The sequence below is a fragment of the Pan troglodytes genome, chromosome 5 (genome assembly GCF_028858775.2).
Source record: "Pan troglodytes isolate AG18354 chromosome 5, NHGRI_mPanTro3-v2.0_pri, whole genome shotgun sequence".
Lineage (NCBI taxonomy): Eukaryota > Metazoa > Chordata > Mammalia > Primates > Hominidae > Pan > Pan troglodytes.
Window position 1 is genome coordinate 63,872,699 of NC_072403.2, and position 15,652 is coordinate 63,888,350.

The 15,652-nt window shown below is 38.9% G+C and overlaps 1 non-coding gene and 1 pseudogene across 1 annotated transcript; one reads left to right on the forward strand and one right to left on the reverse strand.

The window, feature by feature from the left end:
- LOC735678 (beta-glucuronidase-like) overlaps window positions 1-15,652 on the reverse strand; it is a 469,528-nt pseudogene that overhangs the window by 269,673 nt on the left and 184,203 nt on the right.
- TRNAM-CAU (transfer RNA methionine (anticodon CAU)) lies at window positions 7,223-7,295 on the forward strand. The gene has a single exon. It is a non-coding gene; the product is annotated as a tRNA-Met (tRNA).

Genomic DNA, 15,652 nt, shown 5'->3' on the forward strand with positions numbered 1-15,652 from the left:
CAGTTCTAAGAGAGTTTTCATCAAAAAAGATGAAAGATCACAAATAGACTACCTAGCATCCATTACACCTCAAGGACTGGAAAAACAATCAACTAAGCTAGTTACAAAGTTAGTAGGAAGACGGAAATGATAAAGATCAGAAGAAGTAAACAGAAGACAGAAAAAATAAAGAGATCAACCAAACTAAGAATTTTTTTTAAAGGTAAATAAAATTTACAAACCTTTAGCTAGACTGATTAAGAAAAAAAAATGCAAAGACTCAAATAAAATCAGAAATGTAATCAGAAATGAATTGAAGAGGTAACAACTGTTACCACAGAAATACAAAGGATTATTTAAAAACTACTACGAACAATTATATGCCAACAAATTGGATAACCTAAAAACTGGATAAATTCCTAGACACATGCAACTTGCAAGACAGAATCAGAAACTCTGAACAGAGCAAAAACAAGTAAGGAGATTAAATCAGTGATAAATCTACCATCAGAGAAAAGCCTAGGACCTGACAACTTCACTGCTGAATTTGATGAAACATTTAAAGAGGCAATACCAGTTCTTCTTGATCTCTTTCAAAAAACTGAAGTAGAGGAAATACTCCCAAACACATTTTACAAGGCCAGCATTACCATGAACCCATTGCCTGAGGAGAGCACTACAAAGAAAAAAAATTACAAACCAATATCCCTGATGAACATGTATGCAAATATACTCAACAAAATACTAGCAAATTGAATTCAACAGCACATTTAAACAATTATTTACCATGATCAAGCAGGATTTATCACAGGGATACAAAGACGGTTCAACTTATACAAATCTGTAAATGTGTGATCCACCGTATTAACAGAATGAAAGACAAAAACCATCTCATCATCTCAATAGATACAGAGAAAGCATTTGACAAAATTTAACATTCCTTCATGATTAAAAACTCTCAAAAATTAGGTATAGAAGGAATGTACCTTAACACAATAGAGGCCTTTATAGGACAAACCCACATCTAACATCATACTCAGTGGGAAAAAAATTGAAAGCTTTCCTTTTAAGATCAGGAATAAGACAAGGATATCCACTCTTGCCACTTCTATTTAACACAGTACTGGAAGTCCTAGCCAGAGCAATTAGGCAAGAGAAAGAAATAAAAGACATCCAAATTAGAAAGGAAGAAGTTAAATTGTCCCTGTTTGTAGATGACATAATCCTATATATAGAAAACCCTAAAAAACTCACCAAAAATCAAAACTGTTAGAAATAAAAAACAATTTCAGTACAGTTGCAGAATACAAAACAACATACAAAAATCAACATACAAAAGCTAGCATTTCTATACACTAATGGCAACCTAACCAAAATAAAAAATTTTAAAGATCCCATTTACAGTAGCTACAAAAAATACTTAGAAATAAATTTAACCAAGGAGGTGAAAGGTCTATATGTGAAAACTATTAAACACTGATGAAAGAAATTGAGGAAGACACAAATGGAAAGATATCCTGTGTTTATAGATTGGAAGAATTAATATTATTAAAATGTCCATACCCCCCCAAAGTGATCTACAGATTCAGTGCAATCTCTATCAAAATCCCAATGACATTTTTCACAGAAATAGAAAAAAAAAACGCTTAAAATTCATATGGAATCACAAAAGGCCCCAAATAGCCAAAGCAATCTTGAGCAAAAACAAAACTGGAGGCATCATACTACCTGACTTTAAAAATATACTACAAATATATAGCAATCAAAAGAGCATAGTACTGGTGGAAAAACAGACATATAAACCAGTGGAACAGAATAGAGAGGACGGAAATAAATCCACACATTTATAGTCAATTAATTTTTGACAGACGTGCCTAGACACATAATGAGGAAAGGATAGTCTCTTCAATAAATGGTGTTGGGACAACTGGATATCTACATGCAGAAAAATGATAGGAGGCCCTTATCTCATACCACACACAAAAATCAACTAAAAATTGATTGAAGACAAACATAAGATGTGAGACTCTAAAACTTCTAGAAGAAAACATACGGGGAATGCTCCATAACATTGGTCTGTGCAATTATTTTTTGGATATGAATCCCCCCAAAAACAAAAAGACAAAAATAGATAAATAAGATTACATGAAACTAAAGAACTTCTGCACAGCCCCCCCCCCAAAAAAAAATCAACAGTGAAGAGACAACCGATAGATTGGGAGAAAATATTTGCAAACCATACTTCTGTAAGTGGTTGATATAAAAAATACATCAGGAACTCAACTCAATAGCAAGAAAACAAATAACCCAATTAAAACATGGAGAAAGGACCTTAATAGACATTTCTCAAAAGAAGACACATTGCCAACAGGCATATGAAAACTTGCTTAATGTCATTTGTCATCAGGCACACGCAAATCAAAACCACACCTGTTAAAATGGCTGCTATCAAAAAGGCAAAAGATAACAGGTGTTGGCAAGAATGTGGAGAAAAGAGAATCCTTGTACGTTGTTGGTAGGAATGTAAATTAGTGCAGCTGTTTTGTACAGCAGTTCCTCAAAAAACTAAAAAGAGCACTATCATATGATCCAGCAATCCCACTTCTGGGTATATGTTCAAAAATCGGGCTATTGAAGAGATATCTGCACTCTCATGTTCATTGCAGAATTACTACTAAAGTAGCTGAATCAACCTAAGCGTCTATCAGCAGATGAATGGATAAAGAAAATATTACAACTGCACAATGAAATACTATTCAGTCTTTTAAAAAACAGAAATCCTGTCATTTTCGATGTCGATGAACCTGGAGGGCATTGTGTTAAGTGAAATAAGCCAGGCGCAGAAAGACAAATACTGCGCGATCTCACTTAAATGTGAACTCTAAAAAAGTCAAACTCATCAAAGCAGAGAGTAGAATGGTAGTTACCAGGGGCTAGGGGAGGAGATGGGAGGTAGGAATGGAATTAGAGAGATGTTTGTCAAAGGACACAAAATTTCAGTTAAACAGGAGGAATAAGGTCAGATCTACTGTGCCGTATGGTGACTACAGTTAATAATAAGTGTATTCTGTACTTTATAATTGCTAAAAGAGTAGATTTAAGTGTTCCCATCACACACACAAAGTAATAGATACGTTAATTAGCTCGAGTTAACCATTCCACAATGTATGCATATATGAAAACATCATGTTGTACATCATAAATATATACATTTTGTATTTGTCAACTAAAAAAATTGTAAAAACGAGTATTTAATGCTCATCTCAAAATATAAAAAGCCTGTGATGCAAAGGGTTTCTATGGTGTAGTCGTTACCACGCTGGCCTAACACTTGGAAGGTCCTCTATTTGAAACTCAACGGAAACAACAGGTTTCTCTGGTCTCCCAGAATCTGACCGGGAGTGGCCGCTTCTTCCCGGGAGTCCAGAGCTGCAAGGAACAAGTGATAATCCCGCCTCTTTTAAAAGAAAGATCGTCATCCTGGGATAGCTGTGCCAAATTAGCAGGCCGCTCTGGGCGGGCGCTCCCCAGCTGGGACGTGCTCGCTTCTCTCCCTGAAAATCTGGAACGTGAAATCTTACAGCACCAGACTTTTCCAGTGTCCACTTTCTCCTGGCTACGTTTTCCCCTCTCCCTCGCAGAGGAATAGCCATCATGCCCTTGCCCTTGGCCATTTTTGAGTAGACTCGCCTTAGGTCGAGTCCTGGTTCCCCATTAATAATCCAGACATTTCCTTTGTTCCGAGACGCAAGAAATGGTGGGTAGTCGCGCACATCTACTCCTGAATAAAGGAAAGGGCAGAAAGTTTTGCGGTAGGCGACGAATGAGCTCAAGTGGTAGAGTACTCGCTTAGCATGTGAGAGGTAGTGGGATCGATGTTGTCACTTAGGGCCGCATGTCCATACAGTACAACGTGGAGAACGGCTTCATTAGTCACCTGTCGAAGAAAACGAGGAAGTACCAGCCATCTTGAATGCTTCACTGGTAAAAGACCTATGGGCATAAAGAAACAGTGCTAATAATAGCCCCTAAAACGTTCAGTGGACAGTACCCATTTTCTAAGTTGTTTTCTCTTTATTCAGAGGAAAGAAGAGATCCCAAGAGGGTGGGATATACCCAATTGTTCCTTTTCTCTCCTTCCTGCAGCTTGACCCAAAATGCCAAAATGCAGCACAGCTCTGGAAAATGCAGGGCAGAGCAGGATGAGTAAAACTCCAGCTTTCTTTCTGGTCAGGGCGCTGCAAAGTGGAGTTCCAAGTCACCGGAAAGTCCTGCTGAGAGTGTGGAAAGCAAACCCACAAGTGGTTTGTCAACTCACCGAGTGCACCCCTGAGTTGCGAATATGTAGCTGTAAGGAGCAAAACCAAATACAGAAAGCTTATTTTTTCCCAATTTAAAAACATGTTTTGTGATTCTACTTTAGACATCTTGAATAGGCAAATTCATGTAGACAGAAAGAAGAGAGGTTGTTGGGGAGAGGGAAATGTGGAGTTATTGTTTAGTGGGTACAGAGTTGCTGTTTGGGATGCTGAGAAACTTCTGGAAATGGGTAGTGGTGATAGTTGCTCACATTGTAAATGTACTTAATGCCACTAAATTGAACACTTAGAATTTTAAATGTAAAATGGGTTAAGTATATTTTACCACAATAAGAAAACACAAACTCTTGTTCATTCTTTAATTTAGCACATAGTCTCATCATCTGTTTTTCTCCACACCAGCTCATCTGTTCATCCTTCTATTCATTTGACAAATACTTAGAAATGTCTAGATTTATTGCTCCATTCATCAGACATTAATTCAGGATCTCTTGTGTGCCACAGTTTCAAGACTTCTCCCTCAAATGTTTACACCAATGTCTTGACAAATACCATAGATCTTTCCTGCACAGCCTCTCCAGAATGTTTTTCTTACCTTTCACTCATGTTTCTCTTGCCCATTCTACCACCTTTATGGAGGACGTAGTCTGCACCACAAAGAATAATGGGCACTGGAGCTACGGAAAGACTCATGCTGTTCACTTCAGAAGCTGACGGAATAAATGTGAATAAACCTCAATTCTTTAATCTATTTATAACTTCTTTCCATTTCTCTTCAATTACAGTCTTCCTGTTCCCAAGCTCTTTGACATCCAACACTAAACACCTTTTTCTTGAATGTTAACTTGGTTATGTAAGCTGTCTGGAATTTTTTCAAGGGTTCTTAAGTCTCAATGTTTTCCCAATCATTATCTCCATGTGCACAGGCATTTCAATCACTACTTCCTTTCATTTTATAAACAGGCACACACACAAGCAGGCACACATGCACTTGTGCACTACACATCCCAAGTGAACAGGCATGTTTCCTCACACAGGAATTCCTACATCTATGCCTGTTCCTTCAAACTCATGTGCATTCTTCCTCATCTGCATCCTTCAAGGTTCATATTTATCCCTTTACTACAAGCTGATCTTTTAATCCCCATGGTTCTTGTCTGTAATACTTTTGTGATTTTTGCTGTTTTCTTATGTGATGTGAATATGTGAGTTCTATATGATGTAACTTTAAAAGACTTGAATATAAGTATGTGTGTATATATATATAAATCTAACATAAATATATCCTATATATCTTAGAAATCTAAGATATATACATACCTTGAACATCTTAGATATATCTATCTTAGATTTAGGAAGTCTGAGGGTTTCCTCAGTGTAGTATAGAGGTTATCTCACTCACTTGCCTAACACGAGATGAGGCCCTCAGATAGAAAGACAGATGTTATATAATTATAACGCGTCTATTCACCGAAGGGACACAACTGTCCTAAATATGTCTGTTTCTGGCCACAGAGCTTCAAAACTTATGAACAAAATGGATAAACCAGAAAGAAAATAGAAAAATCCAATTACAGTTGCAGACATTAACACTCCTCTCTCAGTAATTGATAGATTCAGGAGAGAACAAATCAGCAAACATTTTAGAGAATAGGACAACAGCATCCACCAATGGATCTAATAGACTTTATAAAGCAAAATCACAATTTATGTAGAAAGCCGAGCCAAAAAAATCAAAGAAAAGCAAGATCATATTATAAGTAGGAAATCACGAATGGTCAGAGTGCAGAAAAGTGACATTATTGAAACTGATATTTCTGAAACAGTTACTTAAATAGCAGGAAGACTGATAACGGCGAATCTGTAAGTGAATCTTTCCTTGTCCATATGTATCCTGCTTTTTCTTGAGGTCTGGGCTGGCCAAATGTCTCCTGAAATTCCTGGGCCTACTACAGTGTCTGGCACAGAGCATCTCTCCAGCAAATATGTACTGAATGAGTAGAAAGGAACTGACGGATTCAGAGGAGACCTGCAAGAATAATGTTCAGTATTTTGCAAATCACTGAATGTGGTGTTTGAAGGAGGACAATGAGTGAAAGTTGACTTGGAAATCTAGGCCCAGGAGGAGGTTGAGAATTAGATATGTGGTATATGAATGAATGGACTACTGTGGAGAAAAACAGGCAGAGAGATAATGAGCAGGAGCAGAGAAAAGACTCACCTTTTGGAATCTAAAATAAATGTGCTTGTCAGTTCAGGCTTTGCCACCTAGCATCTCTGGCACCTTAGAAACAATAATTATCTGAGCCTCCATTACATCTAGAAAGTGTACATTAGGATACATCGTTTTGTTAGCGAAATTCAATTGGACTACGTAAACGCAAGAAATCTGGTAGTATACTTAATAGCACACAAGAAAAAACAAAGGGGTAAAAAACAAAGAGGGTGCCATTATAAGTATTTTGTGTTTTTTTGTAGCGGCAATGTCTTCAGTCATGTAGATGCAAGTGGAGATATGAAGGAAGACAGTAGTATGATCAAGAGACAGGTTTGATGGCTATTTCTTCATTCATTTATCCAGGTGGTCAGTGAACTATCATGAACTCAGAACCTCCTGTCTCTTTTCAACAGAGGAGACCATGGAAAGTGTAAGAGTGACTAAGGTTTCTGAGGGAAGGAAAAGGGAAAAAGAGCAGCAAAAGACAGGTACAATTGATCCTGGTAACGCAGAACCCAGACGGTCCTATGAAATACTGGAAAGGCGTAGACTCCTCTGGTCGTGGGTATGGAATCTTCCTAGTGCAGCGTTGATTGATACAGAGTAATTTTCAAGTAGGATTGATTGTAGTTTTTGAAAGCTGAAACCGTAACGTAGGTGGGAAATACACTTCAACAAAATGGATGTTGCCCAAACTCAACTGCAAGCCCTCTTAGTGCAGCTGGCAGCGCGTCAGTCTCATAACCTGAAGGTCCTGAGTTCAAGCCTCAGAGAGGGCATCGCTTTTGCCAAAGAAGTTGGATACACTAAATATCGGAACGCAAATGCTCTAGCAGATAAGGATTTGAAGACTGACCCAATATTTGTAGAAAATGGAAACATGACTTAGGTTTTCTTGTTTTTTCGACTTTCCAGTGGTTTGAGTAAAATGAGTGGTGAAAACAGAAGAGTAGATTACACCAGAAACTGCAAGCTATGTCATATAATTGGTCTTTCTAGCTGACACAGGAAGCAGGAGAAATTTCTCTTCCAACTTCCCGCTCTCAGGGTCACCTCACACTAATTATTGGGTGGATGGGTGAAGTCATTTATTCTTTTAATCATCCAACAAATATTTCTTCAACACATATCTTGTTAAGAGACTGGGGTCAAGAGTGAATACAACGCAAACATTCCTACCTCTGTGAAACTACATCCTACTTGGGAGGAGTGGGGTGAAAGTGTATTCAGCACAAATATTCCTACTATTGCGAAACTACATCATACTTGGGAGGAGTGGGGTGAAAGTTTATTCAGCACAAATATTCCTACTATTGCAAAACTACATCATACTTGGGAGGAGTGGGGAGAAACAGACAGGAAACAATCAAAAATATGTAAGACGTGATGTGACGATGTCTACTGTGAGGGAATCGCTAGGCAGTAAAGGGTTTGGGAATGTGGAGGTGGCACATTCAGCTTTCAGGAGGACAATCAGGGACTCTGTCACCTTGACAACTTTAGTCTTGCCTTCTTCTAGCCATCTTGCTGAAACACTTGTGTCCATGTTTTTCTAACACTGTCATAAGAGTACTTTTACCTATCAAGGCAACTGGGGGTTAGGAGAGCTTTTTGCCCAGAAGGCTAGTTGGCTTCCTTGGAAAACTGATGATACATGAGGACTGGGGTTGTCAATCCCTCACATGTTTCTTCATATGAAAAATGAGGACTGTGGGATTCTCTGGCTGGATCTCAGCACCTAGAGATGGATCTGGGCAATAGGAACTGCTCAGTATTAGCTACTGCTTTGGTTGCCTTCTCCCTGTGGAAAGCTGGCCTCTCACACTGAATTTGTATCATAGGCACTCATGAGGGTCTTGACTATATCAATATCTGATGGGAGACTTTAGTGCAGTTCTGTTGTCGTAGCTGATTTGCTCATTTGGTAGCTAGCATCCAGCTTCTTGTGAACATTAAAATAAAATAAAATAATAAAATAAAATAAAATAGATTATGGAGGAATAGAATACAGATACATACTAAGGTATAATTTTCCAGACAAAATGGATTTGGATAAAAGAATCTAATTAAGAATTTGTGCATGGTTCTTTTAAAATTCCTTTGATTTTTTTTTTTTTTTTTTTTTGGCCTGTTTTTCAAGTCTCCAATTTTTGTCACCCTTCTCCCATCAGGTCAGAGAGAAAGCCAATGGTCAGAAGCAATCTTCCAGCAACTGCCATAGCGCTTTCTCCTGCCTGCAGATACCTCTTTTTAGTCAGCCTTTATGGGAAGTAGCAGCAGCATCCGTTCCCAGAGAGCAAGCTCTGGAGTAGCTGAGCTAACCCCAGTTGCTAATCTGAGCTAATCCCAGTTACCCCAGTGGATTTACAGATTGAGGGTAGAACCCAGCAGGGTTCTCTTCTTGGAAAGAATAGGCTTCCCTCTAAGGTTTCACATAGATACTGGGTGAGGAAACAGCCCTAAATGGCTTCAGAAATTGAATGCTCTTTGGGCAAAGCAGGAAGCCCTGCTGTGGAAGAGCATCATTTGAGCATAAATCAGGTTATCAGGACAAACAGAGTGTTCAGGAGGTCTAGATGGTTAAGCAGAGAGCCTCATCAGAATATCCGTGGTGAAGAGAAACAATCTTGTTGGGAGAAGGATAACCATAATTGGGGACTTAGAATAAAGGCTAAAAATGATTCAAAGAGAATGCAAAAAGAATCAGGCACAAATCTTTACTATATTCTGTTGTGCAAATCTCACCTTACTATGTGTTTGTATTCTATTCCTCCACAAACTTTATTTTATTTTTATGTTCACAGAGACTTGCTGGTTCCAACTAAATGAGCACAACAGCCAGTGACAACAGAACTGCACTTAAATAGTCCCTCATCAGCTCTTGAGAGCAGATTCCTTAAGGTGAACAATATTCCACATACAAGGACTTTTCAGCAGTATGCATTAGAAATGGAACTGAATGTTTATTATTCTTTATATAAGTTGGTTGATATGACTTTTCAGCTTCCCTCAGTAACATTATCTAAATTTTGTAGATGACAGTAAAGCTCAGAGGAGTTAAACCATTTTCCTCAAATCACGTAGCTTTAAACAGGAAAACCAGATATGAAAAGCAGATTTCTGTCTAAATTAAAAAACAAAAACAAAAAAACTTGAGCTCTTGCTTTACCCTAGCACATTGTCTCGCCATCTGTTTTCTCCACACCAGGTCATTCATGTAACATTCATTCACATAACAAATACAAATAAATGAGTGGATTCATTAATCGGCTATTAATTCAGAATCTCTTTTGTGTCTACCACTCTAGGCTCAAGACTTCCCAGTGTCTTTGTCTCCTCTCCCTCAAATCTTTCCACCCAATATCTTGACAAATAAAGTAGATCCTTCCTGCACAACATCACCAGAATCTTTTCTTCCTTTTCTTTCACCTCTGTCATCATTCATGCTACAGTGTTTATGGAGGATGTGTTCTGCAGCATGAAGTGTCGTGGGCACTAGCGCTGCAGAAAGACTTCTGCTGTCCACCTCAGGTGCTGACGTGATAAATGTGGGTAAACCTCAATCCTTTAATATCTTTATGACTTCTTTCCCTTTCTCCCCAGTTCTTGTTTTCTCATGTTCAAGCTCTGACATTCAAAACTAAACACCTTTCTCTAACATGTTGCTTTAATTATTTAAGCATTCTGCCTGGGATATTTTCAGTTAGTCATGGGATTTTTCATAAAACTCTCCCAATATATCTCCAAGTGGCCAGGCTTTTCAATCACTGCTTCCCTCCATGTGTATTTCACACACACAGACACACACACACACACTCCACTTAAATTGAACAGGTTTATTTCTTTACACACGAATTCCTACAAACAGCCCGGTTTTCTCCACCATATGTACACTCCTTCTCTGCATAGCTCAATTTTGATTCTTACACCGTGTTTTACATATTCTTACACTCTGATATGATCTTGTCTCTTATTCTTTATGGCTCTGCTCTGTAATTTTGTTGTTGTTGTTCTGAGATATAGTTGGACATGTAACTTGTACATGACACACCTTAGCAAGGAGGCAACTCATATCTCAGATGTAAGTGAAAGAAGCACTCTCCAGGGGTTTCCTAGGGGAGTGGTCAGCACGCTGGCCTCATTGGTGGAATGGCCTAGTTACGAAAACAGCAGGAGCTTCTTGCCTTCCAGAAATCTGGACCATCTCACAACCCCCAGACAGTCTCAGCTACAAGGAAAAGTGATAATTCCATCCCACTTTTATAAACACACACACACAACACACACACACACACACACACACACACATAAAATCATTTAATCATTTTTAATCATTTAATCATTTTTTAAAAATCTCTGACACTTTAGCTGGGCAGGTCTAGACATGTCCTCCTTTGCTGGGATGTGCCTTTTTCTGTCCCGGAATACCCTAAACTTGACATTTTGGCAGCACGAGTTTTCCCTTTGTGACTTTCTCCTTGTTCCCTTTCTCCTCCTTCTTTGCAGAGAATGAGTAGCCACTGCACCTTGCCCTGGGCCATCAGTGAGAAGATCTGCTCTTAGTAGAGCCCTGCTTTCCCGCTGAAGGCCCTGAAATCCCCTGTGTTCCAGGACACCCACTAAGGATCAATAAAGCTCCCCTGACGTGGGGAATTAGCTCAAGCGGTAGAGCGCTTGCTTAGCATGCAAGAGGCAGTGGGATCGACGCCCACATTCTCCAAGCTTTATTATTTGGACCTTGGGTCTCCAAACACTCAAGTATCCAAACCCAAGTTAGTGTCTGAGAGCAGGATGCTGCTTTGGTTCAAGACATAGGAGCAGCAACAATACAGGGCTGGTGACGGCTCCCTCCTGGCATTCAGTATAGTGTAGATCTACTGTGTAATTCATTTGCTGTTTCTTCAAGGAGCTGTGAAACCAAGGGACATGTACAACTGCTCTTTTCTCCCTGTTTCTGCTTGCAGCTTGGTCCTAAACGTCAGACAATCGTGAAACGTGCAGGGCAGAGCCACCTGGGTAAACACAGCCTCGGCTTTCCGCTCAGGGGACTGAAACCAGGATGTGTCAAGTAACTAGAATGTGCCTGGACAGATACTGTAGAAAGCAAACCCATAAAGTTGTTCATGAGCTTGCGGACACACCTGCCAGCTGTGAATAAGTGGCTCTAATCCCAAACAACTTACCTACAAAGAGCCTGAGAGCTGAACTGCGCAATGGCCCACTTTCCAGTCCTCACTGAAGTTGCACACACTCCGGAAATCTCTGAACAGTAGCGTAAAGGCTTTGCAAATAGAGTTATCTTTGAAACAACAACACGTGGAAGGCTGGTTGGTACTTGGAACTTGAATACAAGGCAATTTTGTGCCTGCAAAAACAAAAATAGCAATATTATTCTCAAGATTTCAACAAAACACAGTGTCTCATCACATAATCCAAAGAAGTCCAGGTTACAAGCCCCAAAATCTTCGGCATTATGAAAAAAACAGGGAGATCTTCATTCACATGGCAAAGAGACTCCTCGAATAACAATACTGAGAGGACACAGATGTCAAAATCATCTGACGCATACAGTAGAGCAGTTATGATAACAATGCTCCTAGAATTAGGGGATAACATTCGTGAAGTGAATGGAAAGTTGGAAAGTCTCAGCAAATATCTGGAATATATAAACACCAATTTTAAGCTTAAGAATTTAAAAAAATGTATTAACCAAAACTCTTAGGGGAAATAAAAAGCTTAACTGGATGATCTCAATAACAGAATGCAGATGACTAAGAAAAAGTCAACGAACTTGAAAACAGAACAAGAATACCTACATAATCTGAGCTATAGAGAGAAAGGAGTATTTCTGTAAATGAACAGAGGCTCAGGGACAAATTAAAACATAGCAAATCTAACATTCACATTATTGTAATCTGAAAAGAAGAGGACAAAGAGGTCTTTGTGGGATAAAACTTTGAAGAATTAATGGCTGAAAATGTATCAAATTTGTCAAAAGATATAAACCAGGTTTTTAAAGTTCAGCAAAGGTCAAGCAGGATAAACCCAAAGAAACCCAACCCATTTCAAGACATATCATAATCAAACTGCTGAAAACGACGAAAGTACAAAACAATCTTGAAAGCAGTCAAAGGAAAATGAAAAAGAAACTACCATATGAATGAGTGTAGATTTCTCATCAGGAACCATAGCGGCCAGAAAAAAATGTCATAATATTCAGTAAGTAACAAAAGAAAAAGACCTATCAACCCAGAATGCTATGTGGAGCAAAAGTATCTTTCAGACATAAAGGCAAATAAATGCATTCTCATTGGAAGGTAAGTCAATACATTCTCATTCTTAGCAAGAATGCTGGAAAAGAATTAGCAAAGATTTGAGATAAGAAAAGTGATACCAGAAGGAAACTTAGAACATCGTCAATGAAGGCACGAAAGCAGAAATAGAAAATGTCTGGGTAGACATAACAGACTGTTCTTCTTCTCTTGAGTTCCTTAAGGTATGTTTGATGATTGAAAGCCAAAATTGTAACTTTATCAGAAGCACTTGTCATTGTATCGAGATGTACTACATAGATAAGATAAAAGGGTAAGTGTAATGGGCCTAACTCTTGATGAAGTTTCTATATTCAACTTGAATGGTAAAATATTGATTCTAAGTATACTGTGAAAAGTTATATATGTATATGGTAATCCCTAGACCACTTACTAACCAGATTGAAATAAACCAAAACAAGATAGACAGAGGAACATAGAAGAATTAAAACAAAGGGAACAAAGGTTAATACATTATTAAATAGATCTATCTAAAAACTTATCTATATTAACATTACATGTAAATGATCTAAATCCTTAATTAAAAACTAGAGATCATCAGAATGTATTAAAAGTAAATATGCTGACTGTAAGAAAGCCACCTGCAATACACTTATATATCAGAATAAAAGTTATATAGCAGATTGAAGGAAAAGAGTGGGAAAGATACCTCATGCAAGCATTAATCAAAGACAGCTGTGCTGTATACATTAAAATCAGACAAAGTAGATTTGAAAGCAGAGAAACTTTTCAGGAATAATGAAGGCTGCTAAATAATTACGATTGTCCATTCTCCAGGGAATACTGTTCCAAATGTATATGAGGACACAGATTTTCAAAACTCATAAACAAAATTAGATAAGCCAGGTAAAAATAGAAATATCCAATTTTAGTTGAAGACACTAAAACTCCTCTCTCAGTCATTGGTAGACTTAGTAGACAACAAATCAGCCAACATATTGGAGAACTGAACCACACCATCCACCAATGGATCTGATCAACTTCATAACGCAAAATAAAAATTTAGCCAGAAAGCAAAGACAAAAATTAAAAGAAAAGTAAGATCATGTTATAACCAGGAAATTAAGAGTGGTCCATCATATAGAAGGGTGCTATTATTGAAAGAGTTTGAAATAGTGACTTAGTTATTTTGAAAGAGTTTTGAAGGCATTATTTAGCTGGAAATGACAGAAAGACTGAAAATGGTGAATCTGGAGGTGGATCTTCCCTCATCCATATTTATCTTGTCTTCTTTTGAGGTCTAGGGTGTCTATACTTCCTCTGAATTACCTGATCCTACTACAGTGTCTGGCACAGAGCATCTCCCCAGTGAATATGTACTAAATGAGTGGAAAGTAATTGATAGATTCAAAAGAGTTGTGCAAGAATAATGTTCATTATTTGGCAAATCATTGAATGTGGTGTTTGATGGAAGACAATGAATCAAAGTAGACTTGAAAGGTAAGCCCAAGGCCAGACGTGGTGGCTCATTTCTGTAATCCCAGCACTTTGGGAGGCCGAGGTGGGCAGATCCCTTGACGCCAGGACTTTGAGACCAGCCTGGGCAACCCAGTGAAATCCTGTCTCTACAAAAAAAAACAAAAATTAGCCGGGCGTGGTGGTATGCATCTGTAGTTCCAGCTACTCAGGAGGCTGAGGTGGGAGCATCACTGGAACCCGGGAGGCGGAGGTTGCAGTGAACAGAGATCACACCAGTGCCCTGGCAGTAAAGTGACACCTTGTCTTAAAATGAAATGAAATGAAATGAAATAAAATAAAAGATGAAAGTTAAGCCCAGGCCGGGCGCAGTGGCTCGCACCTGTAATCCCAGCACTTTGGGAGACCAAGGCAGGCGGATCACCTGAGGTCAGGAGTTTGAGACCAGCCTGGCCAATGTGGTGGAACCCCGTCTCTATTAAAAATTCAAAAATTAGCGGGGTACCTGTAGTCCTAGCTACTCGGGAGGCTGAGGCAGAAGAATCACTTGAACCCAGGAGGCAGAGGTTGCAGTGAGCCAAGATTGTGCCACTACACTGCAGCCTGGGCAACAGAGTGAGACTCCAACTCAAAAAAAGTTTTTAAAAAAAATTTTTAAAAAGTTAAGCCCAAAAGGTAAGTAAAGAGGAGGTCTGGAATTAGATATTTGGTGTATGAGTGAATGAGCTAAAGTGCAAAAGAATGGGCAGAATAACCGTGAGCTGGAGCAGAGGGAAAAAAATCACATGCAAAATCTAAAAATATCTGCTTCTCAATTCGGGCTTTCCCACTTAGCAGCTTTGGCACCTTAAAAAAAAAAAAAAAAAAAAAACACTTGACCGGGCACGGTGGCTCACGCCTGTAATCCCAGCACTTTGGGAGGCCGAGGCGGGCGGATCAGGAGGTCAAGAGATAGAGACCATTCTGGCTAACACGGTGAAACCCCGTCTCTACTGAAAAAATACAAAAAAATTAGCCGGGCATGGTGGCGGGTGCCTGTAGTCCCAGCTACTCGGGAGGCTGAGGCAGGAGAATGGCCTGAACCTGGCAGACGGAGCTTGCAGTGAGCCCAGATCGGGCCACTGCACTCCAGACTGGGAGACAGAGCAAGACTCCGTCTCACAGAACAAACAAACAACAAACAACAGCAACAAAAACGCACTTAGCCTATCTGATTCTCTATTACTTCTAAAAAGTGCATACTAAGGCATAATTTTGTTGGCAAAAGTCAATCAGACTACATCAAGTAAACTCCCTAAGTCTCCTAGTATAATTCATGGCACAAAAATATGAGGAAAAACAGGGAGGATATGATTAAAAGTTTAGTTTGTATTTTTTGTTGAGTGAAT